The following is a 23,643-nucleotide window of genomic DNA, read 5'->3' on the forward strand; positions in this document are numbered from 1 at the left end:
GCATCAATCACTGGTATGACCTGAGTTAAATCAACAAACCTTAGTTTCCTGAATCTTACCCCAAAGCTTTATTATAACATAAAATATTTGTGATAACAAATTTGCATTTTTTTTACATATGTAAGTATTATAAAGAAACAGATCTGTTCAAAGAACTACTTTAAAAGGCATACAGAAAAAAATATGATTGATTTCTCTTTAGTAATTACCAGGTTCACTAGACTTATTTTAAAAACATGAATTTTCTTTTGGTTTACTTTGGGCTAAACCATGAGTGAATTTGGTCCTTCAATTGGGCCTTAAGATTTTTTTTCCTGGTGTGGGATTTTGCCTTTATCTCTTTAACACTCCCTAAGTTTTTGCTTCTAGATATGTATAAAAAAATTCCTCAATAGGTTTAAGACATCTTCAGAGATATTATTTTGCCATTATATCTGTGTTTAGTGAAGATGATTTCAATACAAGTTTGTAGACTATGCCAGAACACTTCATATCTCATCTTTAATCTCTCTTTAGTCTTCCTGTGATTAGAATAAAAGTGTTGCTGAAATGAGAAGGGGTTAACAGGAAGGAAAATTATGATGGTAGATAAACATACTGTAAGAGAACAAAATCTCTTTTCCTGAATATTTGAATTGGAAATATGTACTAATTGTCAAAACACTAGGACATTTTAAAATACAAAGCATTGACTTTTGAAATGACATATCTTCTGTAAATTGTATAACCAAATTTAGTGAATATAGGGTATCCAGTTAAATTTCCACCTCAGATAGTGAATGTTCTTAGTTTAAGTATACCCACCATCTTTCATAAGACCAAAAAGTTGCACATTATTTAAGTAGACTCTTAATCAGCTGTCCTGTAATTCATCTGATTGCTTTGTCTTGAATTACTCAGATGGTTAAGAATTTTCCAGAAGGGGGTAGTATTAAAAAACAATAATCAGCTCCCATTGGGTCTGGCATGTGCCAGTCAAATTTCATTATCCAATGAGAATGTGAGCCAAGCAGGAAACTTGCTAGAGTGTCGGTTCCTATTAGGCTGTGGTGGTTGAAAGACCATTCCGGCATTTGGTAAGAGGAGAGAGAGATTGAAAATATTATTAACTACTAGTTTAAGATATAGTCCTTCTTATCTTGGTAAAAGCTGATTATACCAGGTGAATGAACTTATAATTAATAAAGTGGTGAGATAAATATTTACCACTTATTCAGTATGACTCCTAAGCGACCAAGGAAGGGTAACGACTAGAGCTAGAAGAAGTCCCTGAAGATATCAGTGGGCATAAAAACATTAGGGAGGTTAAAACACTGTAAAAAAAAAAAAGAAACAACTTTCTCAATTTTAGTCTAGTGTGGTATCCTAGAGCCAAATTACAAGAGAAAATTCACCTAGATTCAAGAGACCATGTTAACTCACAAGGCAGTTACTTTGGAGGGTTCTTTCTTTCTTTCTTTCTTTCTTTCTTTCTTTCTTTCTTTCTTTCTTTCTTTCTTTCTTTCTTTCTTTCTTTCTTTCTTTCTTTCTTTCTTTCTTTCTTTTATTAGAAAGTAGACCTAGAAGATGAAAAAATAATTGGATTGTATATAAAATTTATAATCCACAATGCCTAAAACATGGCAGTACTTAGCAATAATATCAGGCAAGAAAAATGAGAGTAAAGTTACATTCCTCAGGGAGGAGAAAAATGTCATGAAAGTGTGACTGGATTTTTTACTCTTCTTCCCTCTAATTTACTATGTGGTGTTCTTAGAAAAATTTCCTTGAAAAAATAATGCATCAAGGAATTCCACAAAACCTCCTCTAGAGTTACCTTGAATAATGCCCAACCATTTATCAGCAGAAAAAATAGAGGTGAACAAATTTTGTGAAAAAATTATTTTGTGATATACTGAATGTTTTTATGTATAATATAATATTGCTATACCTAAAATTCTAAGCCTATTTTATACTGTTGTGACTATAAGTGACTTCAGTAGAAGAAAGAATATCACTCAGATTTCCATATATTGTTCTTATAAATGTAGAAAATTAGTTCTATTTTTTGACTCAAATAACGAAGCATGTCAATTAAAGTTTAAGAGTTCATATTTGTTTACTTTGTCTAAACATTTCATAAAATCAGGTAAAAGGGCCTGGGGATATAGCTCAGTTGGTAGAGTGCTTGCCTTGCATGCACAAGGCCCTGGGTTCCTTCCCCAGCATCACACACACATACACACACAAAAAAATCAGGTAAAAGTATTTATGATTAAGACAGCATTTCAAATGCAAATATGAACATTTGATCATGAGAATCTCTTTCTGAACCTTTTTTTGATTCTTTCTTTAACGATACTTATAAAATGCGTTTATAACATAAAATTTTTGATGAATCTCATTATTCCAGAGGCATTATACTCTATAGCATGAGAAAGAGAAATGCCAATGATTATTAGTTTTTCATGGTTGATTAACCGACTTGCTGGAGCCAATCCCACAAAATCAAAGGTAGAATGTTATCTCTTATGTGCGGAAGCTAGCACACAACAAGGGGGAAGGGGAGGAATAGAAGTTCAGTTTATCAGACAAAGATGAATGAAGGTAAGGGAGCAGGGATAGGAATAGGAAGGACAGTGGAATGAATTGGGCATAATTTTTCTATGTTCATATATTAATACAGCACCAGAGAAACTTCATATCATGTACAACCACAAGAATGGATCCTAATTAGAATAAGTTATACTTCATGTGTTTATATGTATTTTTTTAATTTGTTCTTTGTAGATATACATGACAGTAGAATGTACTTTTGACATACACACATGGAGTATAACTTGCCATTCTTGTGGTTACTCCATGTATGTATGTCAAAATATACCCTACTGTCATGTAAATCTGATCTGAAAAGAACAAATAAAAAAATGAAACTAACTCACAGATAGTATTGTGTGAAGAAAATTTTTATTACTGTTATTTTTGGTGTTTTTTATTAAACAATGTGAGAAGCTTACCAACAAAGGTGAAATATTGGGGCTGGGGATGTGGCTCAAGCGGTAGCGCGCTTGCCTGGCATGCATGCGGCCCAGGTTTGATCCTCAGCACCACATACCAAAAAAGATGTTGTGTCCGCCGAGAACTAAAAATAAATATTAAAAATTCTCTCTCTCTCTCTCCTGTCTCACTCTCTCTTTAAAAAAAAAAAAGGTGAAATATTTTCCATTTTAATAAATCCTGTTAGCAAGTCTTTCTACTTAGAAAACAAGTATTTTTAATTTTTATTTAATATTTATTTAGAAATATTAGAAAATTATGAACAATGTGTTATCGTTCCTTTGGATCTTCAGGCACATTTCCCATGTTGTTCTTTTGTCATTAGATTGACATTTGAATAAGCTAGATGAATCCGTTTAATCCCAAGGTTGGCCCTTTAAGAAAATGGAGAAAAGAAAGCCCTTCCTTTGGGGCTGAAAAGGAGGTAATGTAATCTCTGGACCTAAATATCATTTTTCTCTTTCTTTGGCCATGGCACTTGGCATACAGGTTAATGATAATATTTTTTTTTTATATTAAAAGAATAATATTCAACCATTCACAGAGTGGGAGTGGGTAGACAATAACTAACATCAGAATTTTAGAAGTAGGTGAATAAGAAGAGATCTACATATTTGTTAAAAGAGAACATGAAATTAAGGAGTATTCAAAATTGGTTTGGGAGTCTGTGAGCAAAAAAATAAAATTAGAACATAGTTTTACATCTTTTATACAGTAATTACAAGTGAATTAAAGACATAAAAATTATAATGTGATGAGAAAAAGAAAAAAAGTGTGTCACATTAGATTGGATAGAGAGAAATGATGGGAGGGGAGGGGAGGAGTAGGATGATTGCTGTATGTATATAGGTGACTCTATGACCAGTGTGATTCTGCAATCTGTACAATCAGAAAAATGAGAAATTATACCCCAATGATTCAAATATATGAATTGCCAAGATCATTGTAATGTCACATGTAGCTAATAAAAAATTATATAAAATATTTCAATGGATTATAATATTTGTAAATTCTTTGGAACCCCTCTTAAGCATAATGAGGATCCAAAAAGCCATGTATGAAGATAAAATTGATTTTATAAATATATTCATATGAAAAAACAACATCATTTAAATAAAAAGAAAATGACAGTCTGAAACATAATGATCATACACATAAAATAATTTTTCTTTGTACACATTTATTACAGTAAATAAATGAAAGGCATATTCAGCATATTATGGATAAAACAACCAATATTCTGGAAAATAAGCAGAATATACATAACCACTTTATGGTAAAAGAAATGCAGACCATATATTTATAAAATAACTCAGAGATATAATTTTGTTAACTGGCCTAGGATCACATAGCTCGAAAGTAATAGATGTACTGTTTAAACATATGTAATTTTGCTTGAGTCCACCCTCTTATAGTAATCATTTAACATTTTCACCAGTCTGATGGGGAAAAGAATATTTTATTGTCGCTTTAATTTTCTTGCTTCTTTATTATTGTAGCTGTTCAGTGTGTGTGTGTGTGTACATGTATGTGTGTGTGTGTGTATGTGTGTGCGCGCGCACGCATGCGCGATCCTAGGCCAGTTAACAAAATTTTATCTCTTGAGTTATTTTCTTCATCTATAAAAATGGAGATGATAATGGTTCTTATAGTAAGGAAACAGTTTCTGGCACATAGTAAATCTTCTGATATAAGTCCTATAAAACACGAACAAGTATCTACATTTGAAAATGTGCTTGAGTAAGGAAAAGAAAATATATAGAAGGGGAGGCATCAAGTTTTTATAATAATTACATTCAGGCAAAGAGGAGGGTAGGATGAAAAGGAACCTGCTAATTTCACATCATCATTATCATAATCATTTTAGTTTTTAACAATGTTAGGACATATATTTCTCAATATTATTCGAAAGTGAATCCAGCAGTATTTTTTTAAATCATAAATTTCCATCATCTTTGGGCCTTTGGTCTCATATTTTGGAATTTATATGAAGAACTAAAACTTACTCTGAGAAAGAGACTCCACCAAATTTATTTGTTTCTGTGTTGTTTGTGGCAAGTAGCAAAACTTCACATCACTTTAAGGTCTGTCAATAGAGAAATAATATGATGCAGCTACAGAAATGGAAATGTAAATTTTTATGTAAATACTTCAAAGAATGTCCATGATGTTTTGTTAAGTGAATTAAGCTGGTTATATAAAAATATATGGGATAGTGTGATCCCATGTTTTTACAAAATGCAAACAACTATTTACATGTGAATACACGTTTGTGTAAATAAAAGAAAAAATGTGGAAAGGGAGGCATCAAGCTTTTCACAATAATCAGAGGATGGTAAGTTAGGATGAAAGGGAGCCTTTGGATTTTACTTTAGGCACTTTCTGATTTTTTGGAGTTGAATATCAATTCCATGAGGACATAGCTTTATATGCTTTACTCCTGTTGTATTTGCAGTATCCAGAAATAAATATTTCAAATGAATAATGAATCAAGGAATAAATCATCATAAGTGTATGCAAACTTTTGTAAAATGAACTATGTCTCTGTATTTTTTTAAGACATTAGTAATGTAAAAGCACATGCTGCTATTGTAGACATGGCTCTCATCAAAAACATTAACCAATCTATGACTTCTGAGACTACTTCCTCATCTCTCACATGTCCTTTTTTACTCTATTCTGAGATAAAATATAAACACTTTTTCAAGTAAGGTTTTACTATATTTCCAATGAGAATTTAGTGATAAAATTATGCATAAATCATTTAATAAATGAACCACAACTATGGCAAATAAGCTACTAATTTTAAATTCATTCATAATTCTAATTAATAAAGGACAAACAGTTTAATGATCTTCCCCCCATATATATGTATGGGTGTGTGTGTGTGTGTGTGTGTATTTCATTTCATTATAGGAACCTGATATATCTTCTTATTCATTCTTCATTCTGTGGTAGTATTTCCTAATTTGGATCTCACATTAATTCCATCATCTTCCCACCCTTTATAGATAGAATAACTGAAATTCTATAAAGTAATGTGTTCAAAGTCTAACAGGTGTTACCTGTGCTTCAGAGCATTCTCAATAGTGTATTATAGAAGCTTATCAATAAGGCTATTGTAATTCTTCGTTTAGAGGTCAAGAAAGGATATGTGCTGTGTAGCATCATATGACTTAAAAATGCTATTTTAATTTTTATTTTGTTAAGATGATATACAATAAAACTAAAATAACAATTTAAATAGTTCGGGGTGGGGGACTAACCTGAAGTGTTGTTTTTTAATTCATAGAATGTGCAAATATACCAAATTGTTCAACTTGATATTTGATACAGTTCAATCATATTTAATGGAATTTAAAATATATTTTTACAAAAAATATGTTTATTATAGTAAGATAAAATTTTGTGAAACATATGCATTTTTTTGTTACAGTTATGGACTTAAGCTGTGAGAATTCACCTACTAAGAGTGGCATATATGAGAGATCTTTTTACATATATTCTGAAAGAAAACTTCTTAATATTTTGAAATATTCTTGAAGAAAAGAAGCATGATCTCTATACACTGAGATTGTAATATTTTTTAATTTGTGGAGGCCATTTTTGTTCTTATTACAGTATTTGCCTTTCCTGTTTTAGACAAAAGGAAGTCTGAAAGAAGCTTTTCTTTACTTTCTGACAATAAAACAATACCTGAGTAGTGTAGGTAGCAATTGGACACCAAATGCAACTCTTTCAAAAACTCTACTTTTCATCTAACACTGCATTCTATTTAAGGACAATGACTCTTCAGAATGTGAGGAAGCAATCCATTTACATAAATATTTGTAGATATTTGTAAATTAACATTCAAAATGGAACTAATGTTTAGGAATTACTAAAAACATTCACCCCCCCTCTCATACACACACACACACACACACACACCCCATGTAGAGAGAAATAGAGAAATTAGGAGAATTATATTTTAATACAGGGCTAAAGCTTAATGTTTTTAATATAAAAATAATAATATAACTCAGTTTAGAATCAACAATAAAGAACAATCTTGATTGTAAAATTAGTTAGCAATATTTCCATGATTGAAACTTAAATATGAGGCATTTAGGTCAAGGTAAATAACATTTTAAACATTCTGATACTTTCCCACTACAGAAATTACTCAATAATTGCTTTGAGAATTTAACAACTCAGACATTCCTTATGAACTTTTAAGTGCTAAATTATGAGTTTACAAAAACTTTATTTTTTTGATATCTTTCTTTTGGGTATGTACGATATTTATTTTTGAGTTGTTAATCCGTTTCATTTTTGTAGAGTGCATGAAGCAAGGTGTGAACATACATATATACATATATATGGCTTTAAAACTATTCAGATCACAAGTAGGAGAAACCTTGACTCTCTTAAACATCTGATTCATTGATTGTGGTTTTCTTCTAATATAGATTTTAGGAGGCATATGTATCTGCCTGTGGGGGATGTGTTTGTGTGTGTTTAAAGGGAGTTTGGGAGAGACAAAGATGGGTATTCACTTGTTTTTCTTTCCCTATTAGGACTCAGGGAAAAACGCATGTTTATTCCTGAAAGAAGAGTCCGAAGAGTGCTCTTGTAAGTTCAGGTATGTAAAGCCCTGAAGGGCTCTCTTCCAAACTGGAGGCTTATATCAAAATGTTATTTAAGGTTTTCATCTCAACCCCCTGTCTTATACTATTCCATTATCACATTGACAATTTCTCCATTATGGAAACCTGACCTTGATGAATGCTGAATGCTTGGTGTGACATTGTTCTGGGGTAACTTCACCAGAGCAATTAAATTTGCTAAGTTGTTCTGCTACAAGGGACTCAGTCTCTACTATCACAATATAGTGGTTAGACTATTTAATGAAATTCCAGTTTTATGCTAAACTTTTAAAGAAATTTTATTTTTTTATAGATGTGTTTTCACTATCATGAAAATCAGATGAATATTGTGAAATGAATATTGGACTAGGGGTCATATATATCCCAAGAGCAGGATTAAGTCATGATTTTGTCTTCTGAGGTGGGGTGTAGGGCAAGAACTACCTGATGCATGTCCGTCCTATCAGAGATCATCATAGTAGTAGCCAATTGGAGGCATTGGGGCAAAGCAGTTAATACTATGACTCCAGAGTCAGACTTTCTTAATTAAAATCCTGGTTATGCCACTTAAAAGTAGTTTAATCTTGAACAACTTACTTTACTTCTTTGTCCTTTGTTTCCTCACTGTAAAATGGAAATAACATTAGCACCACATAGGCAACAAGTTCTCCTGTGTACAAAGCCATCTTTTTGTCCACAACACCATACTTAGATACCCTGAAGTGAAAACTCATTGAAACTGACAAAGTAATATGAATTAAAAACTTCTGCAAAATGAGAAAAACTTTTAATGATCAGAGTAATAAATCAGTGTAAAAAGCATTTTGTAAAATGTATTTGCCAACTCTCTGAGGTAAGCTGGCTATTTCAAAGGAGATCTTGCTTTAAACTTATTTTTAAAACAAAAGAAAACAAAAATGTTGAGTATCTATCAAGCCACAGCAGGCAGGAAATGCCAAAGATGTTGACCTTCCTCTGGAAACATGTGACTTCCATTGTTGGCAGTGTAAATCTGGGAACCTGTATAGGAAGGACATGAGCAAATATTAGTTATCATGAAGCTCCATAAGTGTCCAGGCTTAAATCATGTGAGAGTTCATAGAGTTGTGTCATTAAGTTGTAGACATTATAAATTATCTTGTAGAGAAAAGATGTTTTCTTTAATTTTTAAAATCTACCCACCTACTGAAGCTAAGTTCTAGGGAGATCTAAGGTAAAATAAACAATAAAAATACTTGTGTTTCTCTAACCATAGTATGTCAGAAACCTCTGAATGATTCCATCAAATAAGAAAAGAAAATGTTAGTTTAAAAATTTAGAACAAAACAAAACTTAAACAGATTTTTGACTGATGAAACAGCTTAAGTGTATCTTTCAACTTTTTTTCCTTAGTGCTGGGGATTGAACCTAGGTTTTTGTGTATGTGAGGCAAACACTCTACCAACTGAGCTATCTATATTCCCAGCCCATCAACTTTTAAAACTGTGAGCATAGACTATCCTTATGAAATATTTTGATGATATCTTTTGGTCATGACAGGCCCCTCTCCTAGGTGACTGCATCTATTCTCTTAGTTTTAAGTGTTTACATGCTGAAGATATTCAGGTCTCTAGTTTCAGATCTAACTTATTATGACTTGTATGTACCTATCTATTAGGTGATTCGTAGTCATCTTAAATTTGTCTATGCTGGTACTTAATTTTTCCTATTTCTGATTTTCTTTCTCATTATAGCGAAAGGCACCAAAAATCAACCTTGTTGACCAAGATGGAAAACAAGAAGGCTTTCTTGATAACTTTTGTTTCTTCACTCTGCTGGTCACATATAATTCATCATAAAGCATTGTGGATTTTCCCTCTAAAATATATTCTTTATTCTGGCCACTAAGTTTTGTCTCTACTGCTTCCAGCATAAGCTTACCCACTATCATTTCTAGCCTGGCCTATTTATAGTCTCTTCTATGGTTTCTTGATTCTGTGCTTCTATTACTGACCTTCCCTGGTTCATTTTCTAAATAGTAGAGAGATATTTTAAAAGATTAAATCAGATCAATTCAGTACTCTAATTTTTTATATTGCAATTAGAATAAAATTCAAACTCCTTATTGAGGCCTACAAAGTTGTGCTTAATGTGTTTTCTTCTTATTTGTTAACCTCATTTTATACCACTCCTCCTTTTTCTTCCCATGTCCTATCTTTCTTTCACTTCCCTGAATACATCAAGCTTACTCCTCCTTAGGGCCTTTGACAATGCCCTTTCTTTTATTTTCATCTGTTGCTGCTTCACAAGATACAATTAACTCTTTTGAAACTCTTGTCTCAGCTTACATTTTACTTCTTTAATGATGCCTTTGCTCACCATCCTATCTAAATTAACCTCTACTCATTATTTTCTATCCTGACATCTTGTTTACTTTCTTCATAGTATAACCTGTAGCCATCTTTAAGGAATTTGACATATCTTTCCTGTGCACATATATGAATACAACACAGAGACTCTCACAATTGTGTATATCTACAAGACTGGGGTCCTAATTAGAATAAGATATTTTCCATGCTTTTTAAATTATATCAAAATGGATTAGCCTGTTATATATAACTAAAAATAACCAATAAAATAAAAATCTCAAATTATTTATTTACTATTCATCTTCTCTACTACAATGTGACTTAAACATTTGAGAGCAGGGGATATGTCTGAATCACTGATGAGTCCCTAGTATTTAGTACAGTAGTTCATACAAGTAGACTATATTATAAATGATTATTTGTTGAGTGAATATATTGCAATTCATATCAGGTCTAAGCATTCCCAGAAGCTTCTTGGGAGAAAATTAACTGTCCCCAAATAATACACTGCTTTGGAGATGGAAATGATTACCTGTAACTGAATTGCATGGATTGCCAAAGTCACATAATTCACCAAAGATCTAGAAAAAGTTGTGAGGGATGACCTTGTGTCAACAGCTATACTGATATGCTACCACAATTTATGGGAGTGCATAATAAGCTTCAATTAATTAGTCTTTGCTTCTTTTGATTGGAATATACTTGAGGATATGCTTCTCTTCTCTAGAACCTATAAGTCACAGCCTTGTGCATTACAGATGCCCAGTAATGGTCAGTTATTATCCTTTGCCATTTGGCATCAGCTAAAATGAGGGATGGGAGAACTAAGAAGAATAAATGTTCAGCATGTATATGAATACTGTTATACTATTATTCCATGGAAAATAAACCCAAATGAAAGCCCCAGAGAACAGAGCATGTATAGGGAGACTGAATAATAATATTGGTGAAATATATATCTATATTTTGAACTTTCTTATTAAAGAACATTTCAAAGCCAACATGAAAAGAGTTGCAAGGAATATAATGTTCTCCATCTTCTGTCAGTTATCAAATTCATTCTTAGTGAAAATAAGAATTCAGTGACTGCAAAGTATAACTAGTCAAAGCAATATTTATATCTTCAGATAAGATGGAGTCAGAGCACATATTTTGCAAATAGCTCTATAGAGTGCAATCAAACCTTGGTATATGGACTAGGGCTAGTTACTCTCCTCCAGAAATCAAGTTAAAGTGAATAATAAGTACAGCTGAAGAAGTAGGACTAGTGGAATGAGTTGTGAATAGAGGAGATATGTTATGAACTGATTGATGGTAAATTTCAGAAGCTAGTGCTTATTTAAAAAATTTTAGGCAAATACTTTTTCTATTAATTTTTTTCCTCCACCATTGCCCAGTTATGTATTTTACCTTTTAAATACAAATTATCATTTCTGTCACCTATTACTGTGGACTTTTTAATACCAAAGTTTTTGTACTTTCCAAAGAATTTTCATATATACATATTCAGTCCTCAATGAGACTAAGAATTTGCCAGGACTGGTATCATTATTTCCACTTTACAGAAAAAAAAATGTTTAGAAAGGTTTAATGACTGTTTTAGAGTTATACAGCTAGGTAGCCCCTAAATGTATAGCTCAGATTGGAGTATTTTAAATTATTCCCATTGTGCACTTGCTCTTTCTTTCTCCCTCTCTTTTTCCTTTACCACACTCAGCTATTTTTATATGGTGAGATAATTGAATACTTCTAGGTGTTAAGGTACGACACTGAAAAAAAAATCAAACACCCTCTCTAGAAACTGTCACTGCATGTTGATCATTATGGTTCTTTCAGGTCTTATATTCTATCAATCTATGAACTTACCAAAGTCTTAATATGTACTGTATGTTTTGTGTATTCTGGAAGATTTGTCCCACATATATGTTCTATGATTAGAGATACAACTCATAGTTTAATGAAAGATTTTTAGCAAAGTTAATTTGGATTTTACTTTTTTAAATTTGATGACATTGGTATAAATATTGTGAAAATTGATGGTCTTTATAGTAGCTCAAAAGTAAATTTACTTATTATGATGAATTGATAGAGGCAGTTCAAATATTATAATGTATAAGATGAAATTTTAATTCATGTAGAGCTTCCTACTCTGAAGAATTAACACAGCCAAGTGTTTATATTTCCAAAATGATAGTTATTAAATTGATATATGTGCACAAACATATTAAAGTCTCTTGGTGGGAATTAAATCCAGATACCATATTTTACATTATGAGCAATGTCAATTTTGCTAGTAATATGGTATAGCAGTTTACTTATTATTGAAATCTGTATAGGTATTTTTGGCAGTTTAAACCCTATTATAATGCATTAGTATGATTTCAAATTATTAACATAGTTCCTTTTCACAATGTATATAGTCTGAACAGTTAGCTATAATTTTTATTAGTGTTATGCTATTGTTACCCTAGTCTATTTCTGTGTTAACTAATAAAGATAAAAAATTTGAGAACATCTAAAATGGCAATGAAAATTTTAGGGAGAATCAAATGATATTTCTTTTTTTAAAAAGATATTTATTTATTTTTTAGTTATTGGCGGACACAACATCTTTGTTTGTATGTGGTGCTGGAGGATCGAACCCGGGCCACACGCATGCCAGGTGAGTGCGCTACTGCTTGAGCCACATCCCCAGCCCAAATGATATTTCTTTTAAAGAATACATGGAGAGGGCTAGGTTGTGGCTCAGCGATAGAATACCTGCCTCGAATGTGTGGGGTCCTGAGTTCAATCCTCGGCACCACATAATAAATAAATAGATAAGTAAATAAATAATTAAATAAATAAATAAAGTTATTGTGTCCAACTAAAAATAAATATTAACAAAAAGAATACGTGGAGATAGGCTAAAGAAGGCTTCACTTTAAACTAGAAAAAATATAAAATATAAAACATATGTATACATGCATGTACATGTATAATAATGTATTAGTATATACACTTGCAAATGTTTTTGACAGAATTTTAGAAGTAGTTTATATACAAATATGGATAGTTCCCAGATTCTCACTAAATATATCAAGAAATTAAATGTGATAATTAATAATTTACCATTGTATCTCCTCAGAGATTCCAAGGTTATTTTATAAATATATACCAACTATTGTTAACTAAATAATTACTTTTGTTTTACTGTAAATTTTAATTCTTGAAATTGATAATTTTCCTTAAGATAAATATTAAATGTCTTTTGTTATTCCAGAATGAAAAAAGATAAATCACAGATAATAGGAGTGAACATTAAGGCTATGTTGACTTTTCCATTTTTCTTTGATTTGCTTGTTTTCTTTAGAAAAATACTTAAGTCGTGCCAAAGAGGCATTTTATAATTGTCATGATCCAGAGTTCTTCATATATGTCGGACCCCCTTAGTGCTTTTATGGTACTAATTCACTCATGGCATTTCTGGACAAGTCATTATAATCATCCTTTGCTTATAGTCTGAATGGTAAAATTGATGTAAAGTAAATCATGACTTTTAGATTGAATTTTGTAGTATAGTTTCACAACTCTACAGTCTGACACATTTTTTACATTTACATTTAAAATTAATATATACTGTATATAGCTTGTGTCTTTTCTAAGATGGTAAATGCTTTTTATCATGTTAGAAAATAGACATAATTAATCTCCTACCATGTATAAAGTACTGCATGGGATAGAAAATGGAATAAGATAAAATCTTTTTTATTAAGGACTTAGTTCAAGCTGTGCCAAACATTTTGATTTCTTATATATTCTTAATGAAAATGAGTTCTCCTCCAGAAAGTTATTTTTGACAAAAACATATATAGCTTACTGGATATATCAATTTCTAGTAAGATTGGAACCAAATATTCACCATAATAATAGGTTACTGTGGCACTTATCTCAAAGCTCCTCTTTTAATTATGAATCAAGTTCATCTGTTGAAAGTGAACAATAATAAGGGGAGGTGGTTGAAGAATTTAAAAAGTTGGGAGAGTAATATGATTAGAAAAACTGTGATACTGTCAGACAGTGCTCAAGGCTAATTGAAAATATATGATTTTGGTAGAGCAGAGGTCATTAGAGTGTAGAATGAAGGCTGAGTCATTCACGTGCACATTCATTCCACCCAGGTTGACTGGGTGCATACAGAGAAGAGACCATGTGAGGATATAGAAAATAGCCATCCTCTGGCTCATGAGAGAAGCTGCAGATAGAAAACAATCCTGATTGATTTCTAGCCTCTAGAACAGAGAGAAAATTAGTTTCTGATGTTAAAATCATACAGTGTATGATATTTTGTTATGTCATGTCTAGCAAACTAATACACATATCTTAAATGTCGATACAGTAATTGCTTTGTTCGTCAATCAGGAATCTATTTTCAAAATGCTACAGCAATTCTTTATCAGTTTCCTCCGTGAGAGCCTCTCTCTTTGCAGTAATTGACCATAAAAGCAAAGAACATTCATTCATCAGTAGCAGATATGAATTATGTGACTATGCATTAGAAATTACCAGACTGAAAAAAAGATTATATACTAAATTAATGTTTCTTAGGTGGTATTTTTCCTTGCCTCAATATAAATTGTTCTATATATTTATATACTAATACTTACTATTTATACCTAGAATAATGAGATAGGAAACCACTGCAAGCAATAAAACACATAGGTCTGTATACCAAAAGAGTATGGGTTATTTCTGGCAATATTTTTCCTCAAAAACATGCTTTCAGACATAATCTAAACTAACTCCCTACTGCCATGTCAGTGTAGGCTAAGAGATCATCAATTAATCTTAATTCTACTTTCTTAGTTTACATGGTTTGTTGAAGCAAAGATGTTGAAAACCATATATTGAAATGCAGTTTAAATTCAAGTTGATAGTTTTCAGTGCAATTTATGTCCAAGGGTACTGTGACTCAGAGTTGGTGCTTTTATTTTTTATTAGTTTATAGTTTTGTTCTGCAGATTGACTAGAATTAGCCAATATTAATGTTGTTATTGTTGTTATATTGTTCTTTCAGTAACAAGATATTATTTTGCTTAAGCCTTTCTCTTATTTTATCGTAAGTCTACTACTTGGCACATACTAGGCTTTCACTAAGAAATCATTATTAGTAGTAATAATATCAGTAGTTATTTCTGTTGCTGTTTTCTTATTTGTAACCCTTAATTATAATATAAATATTTTAACCTTTATCCATCTGATTTCAAAGTAGAAATATTTATTAACTACTTATTACTTCAAAATATTGTCATAACAGTTGGGAGAAAGCAGGTCTGACACTTTTCCAGTGCTATATTCTGAATTTGGTTTGTCTTCTACAAATTACACATTGAAATTTGGATGTCATCCTTGTGGTTTTGGGAGGTAGAGCCCTTAAGTGGTGATTAGTGCTGCTCTTAGCTACTGGATAAATTATTATGGATATGAGAATTTTAACCTCTAGGAGTAGCCCTCTCAGGACTGGATTGGTTACTGCAAAAGTGGAATGTTATAAATCAAGGTCACCCCTTATGATATTTTAAAAATACTTTTAGTTGTAGATGGCACAATACCTTTATTTTATTTATTTATATTTATGTGGTGCTGAGGATCGAACTCAGTGCCTCACAAATGCTAGACAAGTGCTCGACCACTGAGTTACAACTGCAGCCCCATGTTTTGTCTCTTCTGTACATGCCCACTTGCCCTTCTGCTTTTCAATCATGTTATGATGCAGTATGTGAGCATGTGACCCTCTCAGATGAAGCTAGACTTCCAACCTCTAGATCTGTAGGCCAAAATAAACTATTTTTCTTTGTAAATTTCCCAGTTTTTAGTATTTTGTTAAACAACAGAAAATGGAATAAGACCGGAAAGATCTAAGAGAAACTCCTTCTAATAATTTTTCCTCATGGTATTTATACCTTATGTGGTTTACTTCTGTATTGATAAGACTGACTCTATCGTTTATAGAAATGATAGTGTGTGAGTACTGAGGCTAACCTGTAGAACACATTATGGCTTCTGCTTGTTCTTTCTGTAATCACTTGCTACAATTCTTTAGTTTTATAGTTAAAAGGGCTTGTTCAGCCAGATAGACTTTACTGGTCTCATGATTTCATGTTTAGATCTCCTATAGTTCTCAATTCACTTCAGAATTCAGAGCTGATTTAGGTGGTATTCAGTTTTAAAACAAATATAAATAGAAAAACAGAAATACTGAAAATAAAAATATTAGAATATTTCAGTATTTTAAATTGTACTGAATTTAATTTGGAATTCAGTACATTCCAAAATGTACTGAAAGTTTAGGTATACATTTTTCACTGCTTATGAGGGAGTAGCAGTCCTTCCTCTTTCAATTTTCAAAAAGCATCGCCATGCCATAACTCTCTAGGCTATATTAGACTTTTTTAGAAGACATGAATTTCAATAGAAGATGATATGTGACATGATATCTGGATCAATGGATTTCTTTAAACATCATTATTTTTAGTGGTACTGTATAAACTTATAATTTCAGTGAACTGACTGTATTTTCCAAATGCTTAATGAAATTTGTCACTATCTAAACCCTGGGGATGCTCTCAACATTTATTAAATGTCATAGCACACATTCATTTTCTTTCCTTAATATAATATCTACCCTTCTACAAGTTATAAAACCAAATGAATTCTAAGTAAGAATTCAAGTGTCACAACTGACTTAAGACACTTAGGTATAAGAACCAATAGATACAAAGAGATCAAAGAGAATTTTAATCCTCAACATCAACAGCAGTGATTTTCAATAAAACTGGTTCAACTTACAAACTAAGGTGAGAGTAGACCACCTTTGGCAAAATTTATCCTACTTAAATTATCTGAGCCTTGTCATAACCTTCAATTAAACAATTTCCCAATTTTCCTGAAGTGTCATTCAGTTTTCTTAAACATTTTTATCTATTTCAGTGAAGCAATGTTATAAGTCATAAATCTTCTGTAACCATATGAGCCAGGTGCTTTCTATATGAAAAGTTACACTGAAAATTTATGTACCCTGTTTGAAAAACCCACTATCCCCATGGACCAAATTATTCTTGAGAAAGGGCTTAAAAAGAGAAATTGGACTTTTCAATTACAGTTGAAAATTCAAATCTGACAGAAGTCAACTATTTTAAGCGAGTTATAGCTAATAATAGGGCACACTTGGACTTAATGTGGGCTACAGTACCAGTCACTGAGTCCATTCTCTCCACACAAACTCCTTGGGTTCATTGGTTTTCAGTTGTTATAAAAGGGCTTTATTTTTAAGGTCTTTACCTTGGTTAACAACAAAGCAGTTATACAAGGAAAATCACATTTGTGGTAATTTAACAAAAAAGCTTCATTCATAGGCATAACATTTATAAACTATATGAGGTTTAAATTGGAAAGATTTATATTTTCTATCTGATATCCCTTTCCTTAAGCATTGCTTCTGACTATGCAGGCCTTTATGAGAAATGACTTGGATCCTGATTCTCATTAAAACCTTGGAAATTGGTTTATCTTTGTAACCTAGCCTTCTGTTTCTTTCGACTTTTCTGCATAAAATGATTCTTTTCCTGCTTTTCTTTCTTTGGATATTAGTCTCACTTCTGAATTTCTCTGCCTGGGAGAAATCTTTGTTACTGATATGTTACAGAATCATAAAATTGTAGAAAATTTGTCATTCTGGGAGGTAACTGGGAGTACTTATTGTTTGTTATAAGTATTTCATACATCAGTGTGTTACCTTAGAGGTTCTCTGCACACATTTTCTCAGGAAATAGCCATTAAAGGAAAATATACTTTTATTTCTTTTTCAAAATTTTAACTGATACATGAAAATCACATATATTTATAAGGTACCATGTGATATTTTGATGCATGTGAACATTGTGTGATATTAACTCAGTAAACATATCTCCTAAATTACAATTTATTTATGTCAAAATATTAAAAGTCATCGTTTTGTCTATTTATGTTACTGGGGAATGAACCTAGATCCACTCTACCAATGAACTACAGTCCCAGCCCCTTTTAAACTTTAAAAAAATATTTGAAATGGAGTCATGCTAAGTTTTCCAGGTTGGCCTTGAACTTGTGATCCTCCTACTTCAGCCTCCAGGATAACTTGGATTATAGGCATGTTCCATTGTTCCTGGCATCAAAATTATTTCTTATAGCTTTTTAAAAATATATTGAGTAAATTATCATGATCTATAGTCATCCTATGTGCAACAGAACAATAAAGCTTTTCTCTATTCAACTGGAACTTAGTAACTGTCAATCAGCCTTTCCCTAACTCTCTGTCTCCCCCTTCTCTTCCCAAGCCTCTGGTAACCACTATTCTACAATCAACTTCTATGAGCTTAATTTTTTTATATCTTACATATGAGTGAGATCATGTGCTACTTGTCTGTTTGTGCCTGACTTATTTTACTTGACATAGTAATCTTGAGTTCCATCCATGTAATCACAAATGAAATAATTTTATCCTTTTCATGACTGAATAATATTCCATTGTGTATATTTACCACATTTTCTTTATCCATTCATCAGTTGATGGGCACTTAGATAAAGCTTTAATTAAAATAATGCACACAAATAATCATAACAGGAAAGAGCATGGGATTTTCAGTAAGACAAGCCTAGCAAGCTCTAGTTCTCTACTTACTAGCACTGTCAATTTAGGCAAGTTAATCTCTAATAACTTTTATCCTCAGATTTTCATATAAGAATCAAGGATACTAATAGAACCCGGCACTTTGGTGGGTATTGTGAAGATTAAGTACAGAATGGTTGTCAAGTACTTAGCATAGTCTCTGCTGGCTCATAGTTAAAATCAGTTAAATGTAATCCAGGCCTTCATTCATGATACTCTGTGAAAAAGACTGTAAGAGAAATTATCAAAGAAAGCTTCATAAGTGCTTAAATGTATATTTAATGGACATTTACTTTTTTCCAACATTTTATCAGTGTATTATAATTGTACATATTGATGGGGTGTATTGTTACATATTTGTATATGCATACAATATAACAATATAAATTGGCAATATCCCTCCCCAGCATTTCTCCCTTTCTTCCCAGTCTTCCACCTGTTGGTCCCTTCCTGTACTCATCTCCCTCATGTATTTTGATGTTTTGTTTTAGGCACATACACATTAAGGACTGTTTTATTTGGTTGGAGAATTTACTATTCAATAATTGTGCAATATTCCTCTTCATCCCTGATATATTTTCTTGCTCTGAAGTTAGTGTTGTCTAATATTAATACAGCTACTCCTGCATTCTTTTAATTCATGTTGGCCTGGTATCTCTTTACCCTTTTTTTAACTTTTTTTTGTACTAGGGATTGAACTCAGGGTCACTCGACCACTGCACCACATCCCCATCCCTATATTGTATTTTTTAGAGACAGAGTCTTACTGAGTTGCTTAGAGCCTTGCTTTTACTGAGGCTGTCTGGCTTTGAATTCTTGATTCTCCTGCCTCATCCTCCAGAGCTACTGGGATTACAGGTGTGTGCCACCATGCCCAGCATATCCTTTTACTTTTGATACATATATATTTTTATATTTAAAGTGAATTTTTGATACACAAAATATGGTTAATTCTTCATTTTGATTCATTCTGACATGCGTTGTCTTTTCATTAATATATATACATATATATATGTGTGTGTATATATACACATTGTGTATATATGTATATGTATATATATATTTATAATATGTGATGTTAATAATATATATACATGTTTGTTTATCTATCTATCTAATCTATCTAATCTATCTATCTATCTATCTATCTATCTATCTATCTATCTATCTATAAAGTTGTTACTTATTTTCTTCCTGAAGAATTTCTTTCAGGAATTCTTACATATCTCGCAAGCCTTGCCCATTATGACCAATTCCCTAATTTTGATTTTTTGTCCTGAGAAAGTATATTTTTACTTTGGTTTTGAAGAAAAATCTCACTAAGTTTGTGGGGATTTTTTTCCATTGAGCACTTTACATATTTTTTTCCACTTTCTTCTTATTTGGTGGTTAACTATAATTCTCATCATTGCTCACATATATGTAAGGTGTCACTTTCTCCCTGACTTCTTCGATATTTTCTCTTTCTATTTGATTTTGTGCAGTTTGAATATAGTTTGCATAGATGTTGATACTACTTATATTTATCCTGATCTATGCTCTGAACATTTTGATCTATGGTTTGTTATCATTAATTTTGCAAAATTGTTGGTCAGTATTCCTTGACTATTTCTTTTTTTAAAATTTTATTTATTCTAATTAGTTATATATGACATCAGAATGCAATTCAATTCATATTACACAAATAGAGCACAATTTTTCATGTGTCTGGTTGAACACAAAGTAGAGTCACAGCATTCATGTTTTCATACATGTACTTAGGGTAATGATGTCTTGATTATTTATTATTCCTTTTCTTCTCTTCTTTTTCTTCTCTCTCCTTCTCTCTCTTTCTTCTATTCATTCTTTCTGGAGCTCCCATTATAATTAGGTTGTAGCTTTTAAATTCTCCCATTGTTATTGGGTATTCTATTTTTTCTCTTTGAATACCAGTATTTGAAGTTTTATTTACTTCACTCATTATTTTATCGGCCATGGCCTACTGACGAACTCATAAAAAAGCATTGTTCATTTATGTTGTATATAATTTTTGGGGGTGTTTGCTCTCTTTCCTTTTTTTTACTTTAGTCTTTATTTTATTTTATTTAAATACATGGCATCACTGGAAAACATTACAATACTTATTACACATGTAGAGCACAATTTTCATATCTCTGTATATAAAGTATGTTCATGCCAATGTATGCCTTTATACATGTACTTTGGTTTTTTTTTGCATTACAATTCTTAATACACAAATATACCACAATTTTTCATATTTCTGTTTGTATATAAAGTATGTTGACACCCAATTAAATTCTTCATAGATGTACTTTGTATAATGATGTCCATCACATTCCATCATCATCGCTAATCCCCTGCCCCCTCCCTTTCCCTCCCACCCCTCTTCTCTATCTAGAACTCATCTATTCCTCCCATGCTCTACCTCCTTGCACCACTATGAGTCAACCTTATTATATCTGAGAAAACATTAGGTATTTGTTTTTTGGGGATTGGCTGACTTCACTTAGCATTATCTTCTTCAGTGCCATCCATTTACTTGCAAATGCCATGATTTTGTTCTTATTTAATGCCCAGTAAAGTTCCATTGTGTATATATACCATATATTTTTTATCCATTCATCCACTGAAGGACATCTAGGTTGGCTCCACAGTTTAGTTATTGTAAATTGTGCTGCTATAAACATTGATGTGGCTGTGTCTCTGTAGTATGCTGCATTTAAATCCTTTGGGTATATTCCAAGGAGGGGAATAGCTGGATCAAATGGAGGTTCCATTCCCAGATTTCTAAGGAATCTCCATACTGCTTTCCAAATTGGCTGCACCAATTTGCAGTCCCACCAGCAATGTATGAGTGCATGTTTTCCCGCACATCCTTGCCAACACTTGTTTGTCTTCATAACAGCTGCCATTCTGACTGGAGTCAGATGATATCTTAGAAGAGTTTTGATTTGTATTTCTCTGATTGCTAGAGATGATGAGCTTTTTTTCATATATTTGTTGATTGATTGTATATGCTGTTCAGACAGAATCCCCACTAATAGCCACACCCACCAAAAAATGGCAACAAAAGTTTTTCCAAGATGGACTCCGTCTGCTTCCAGAGCAGGAGTGTCTAGTGAGGTGTGGGGAGCTGGGATGGCCTTGTGCTCTGCCTATATTGCAGCCCAGTGACCTGCATGGGAGTGAATCGTAGCTGATTAGGTGATTCTGCTATGCCCATGTTGTATTAATTTTGAAATTTAGAATCTCATTTTGTTATTTCTCAGTTTCCTTCTCTCTTCTTATATTTGTCCACCTGTTTTTGAACTTTATCTGCCTTCTCCATTAGAGACTTAAGTATATTAATCACAATTATCTTAATTCCTGGTCTGATAATCTCAACATCTTTGCCATATATGAACCTGGTTGTTATGTTTGCTATGTTTCTTAAACAGTTTTTTTTGTTTGTTTTTTAATGTATCTTGTAATTTCTTATTAAAACTTGAATGTAATGTATTGGATCTGAAGAACTGATGTAAATCAACCTTTACTGAGAGTTTTATTTACTGAATGGACAAATCTTAGGCTCTATTTATGGTTTGCTGTAGTAGGTGTCAGGGGCAAAATTTTCCTCTGGTGTCCTTGTCCTTGTTTTTGTCTCCCCTATTATCCTTGAGTGCCCCAAAGATTTATTCTAAAATAATGTCTGATATATGCAGTTTTTTCAGTTATCTTTCCCTATTATTGTTCAAGGATATTATTGCTGATGTTGTGGTAAGGTGTGTGTGGTGGGATGGAGAAGCCTTTTATTGGTTTATGTTTAGGTATCAACATTTTACTGCACAGTAATCTTCACCATTTTGTCTTGGGTAATCTCTCTCCTTAGGTAGGATGGGGAGTTTTGTGGGGGTTAGAGTTGGGTATTTATGTTCCTCCATGTATAGAATTCAGTTGGCATGTAAATTAGACTCTGGTAAAATCTGGATAGTTTAGGATCTTATAAGATAGTTTCCCTTGAGTGCAGGCTTTATATAACATAATCCTCTGAGAATCACTTCAAAATGTATACAATCTCCTTTCTCTTCAGGAAGCAGTGGGTGCAGATTTTCCTCTTATATTGACTGTCAAGACATGTTTACACTGAGCCTTTAGTATATTTTCAAGTTAAATTTAGGCTTTTCGACCTTGGTATTACTTCCTATTGGTATTTCTGCTCCTCAGCTTCAGTTCTGGCAGGCAGTGATTCTCTGTCCTCCTTTGTGTCCTTCAAGTTTGTGGGGAGAAGTAGTCTATAATATCAATTCTCTGATGGATCCAAGAAGAATTGTTGATTATTAATTTGTTTGACTTTTTTTATTGTAGGAATGGAAGTAAGGACTTCTAAAAGGACTTGACTGAAAACTGGAAGACATTTTATTTTGTTTTGTTTTTCTAATTATCAAAAGTATCTGAAAACATATCTGTAAATCTATATAATACCATTTATTTTTATTATTTTAATAAAAAACAATATAAATAATCAATACACCAGTATGTTTGTGTGCCATTTTTTCACAGTGTACAGAAGTACTTAGGTTCCTTTGATATCCCCTCCAGCTACTTTTCCCTCCTTTCTAATAACCACTCTTTACATTTTACTTTATTTTCATATCTTTGCCTATGATTCTGTGTTTCCATTGCTCTAGCCATACATTTATTTACTTTTAAATATATTCATGGTGAGGGGAGAAAAGTTGGCGGCGAAGGGAGTGCATCACTCCAGTGCGCTGCGTCACTGAGCGGGAGAAAGACGAGGTGAAATGGCTGAAGGCTATCTTGTTGGGAATTTCCAGTGAAATTGAAGTGCTCCAGAATCTAGTGGACGGATTTCCATGGCTGCAGGAGCTCGATTTCTTCGCACGGAGGGTCGCATAGCCTGATCGGTGATCGCCCCGTGGCTGGAGTCTGCGGCGTGCGCTGGGAA

The 23,643-nt window shown here is 32.4% G+C and overlaps 1 long non-coding RNA gene across 1 annotated transcript in view; it reads left to right on the forward strand.

The window, feature by feature from the left end:
- LOC120889441 (uncharacterized) overlaps nt 1-23,153 on the forward strand; it is a 161,478-nt gene extending 138,325 nt beyond the window's left edge. Inside the window, exons 2-3 of the long non-coding RNA XR_005733328.2 lie at nt 7,596-7,660; nt 23,043-23,153. This is a non-coding gene — a long non-coding RNA (uncharacterized LOC120889441). The remainder of the gene's footprint in view (nt 1-7,595; nt 7,661-23,042) is intronic.
- Nucleotides 23,154-23,643: the final 490 nt, after the last annotated feature.

Source organism: Ictidomys tridecemlineatus, chromosome X (assembly GCF_052094955.1).
Source record: "Ictidomys tridecemlineatus isolate mIctTri1 chromosome X, mIctTri1.hap1, whole genome shotgun sequence".
Classification (NCBI taxonomy): domain Eukaryota; kingdom Metazoa; phylum Chordata; class Mammalia; order Rodentia; family Sciuridae; genus Ictidomys; species Ictidomys tridecemlineatus.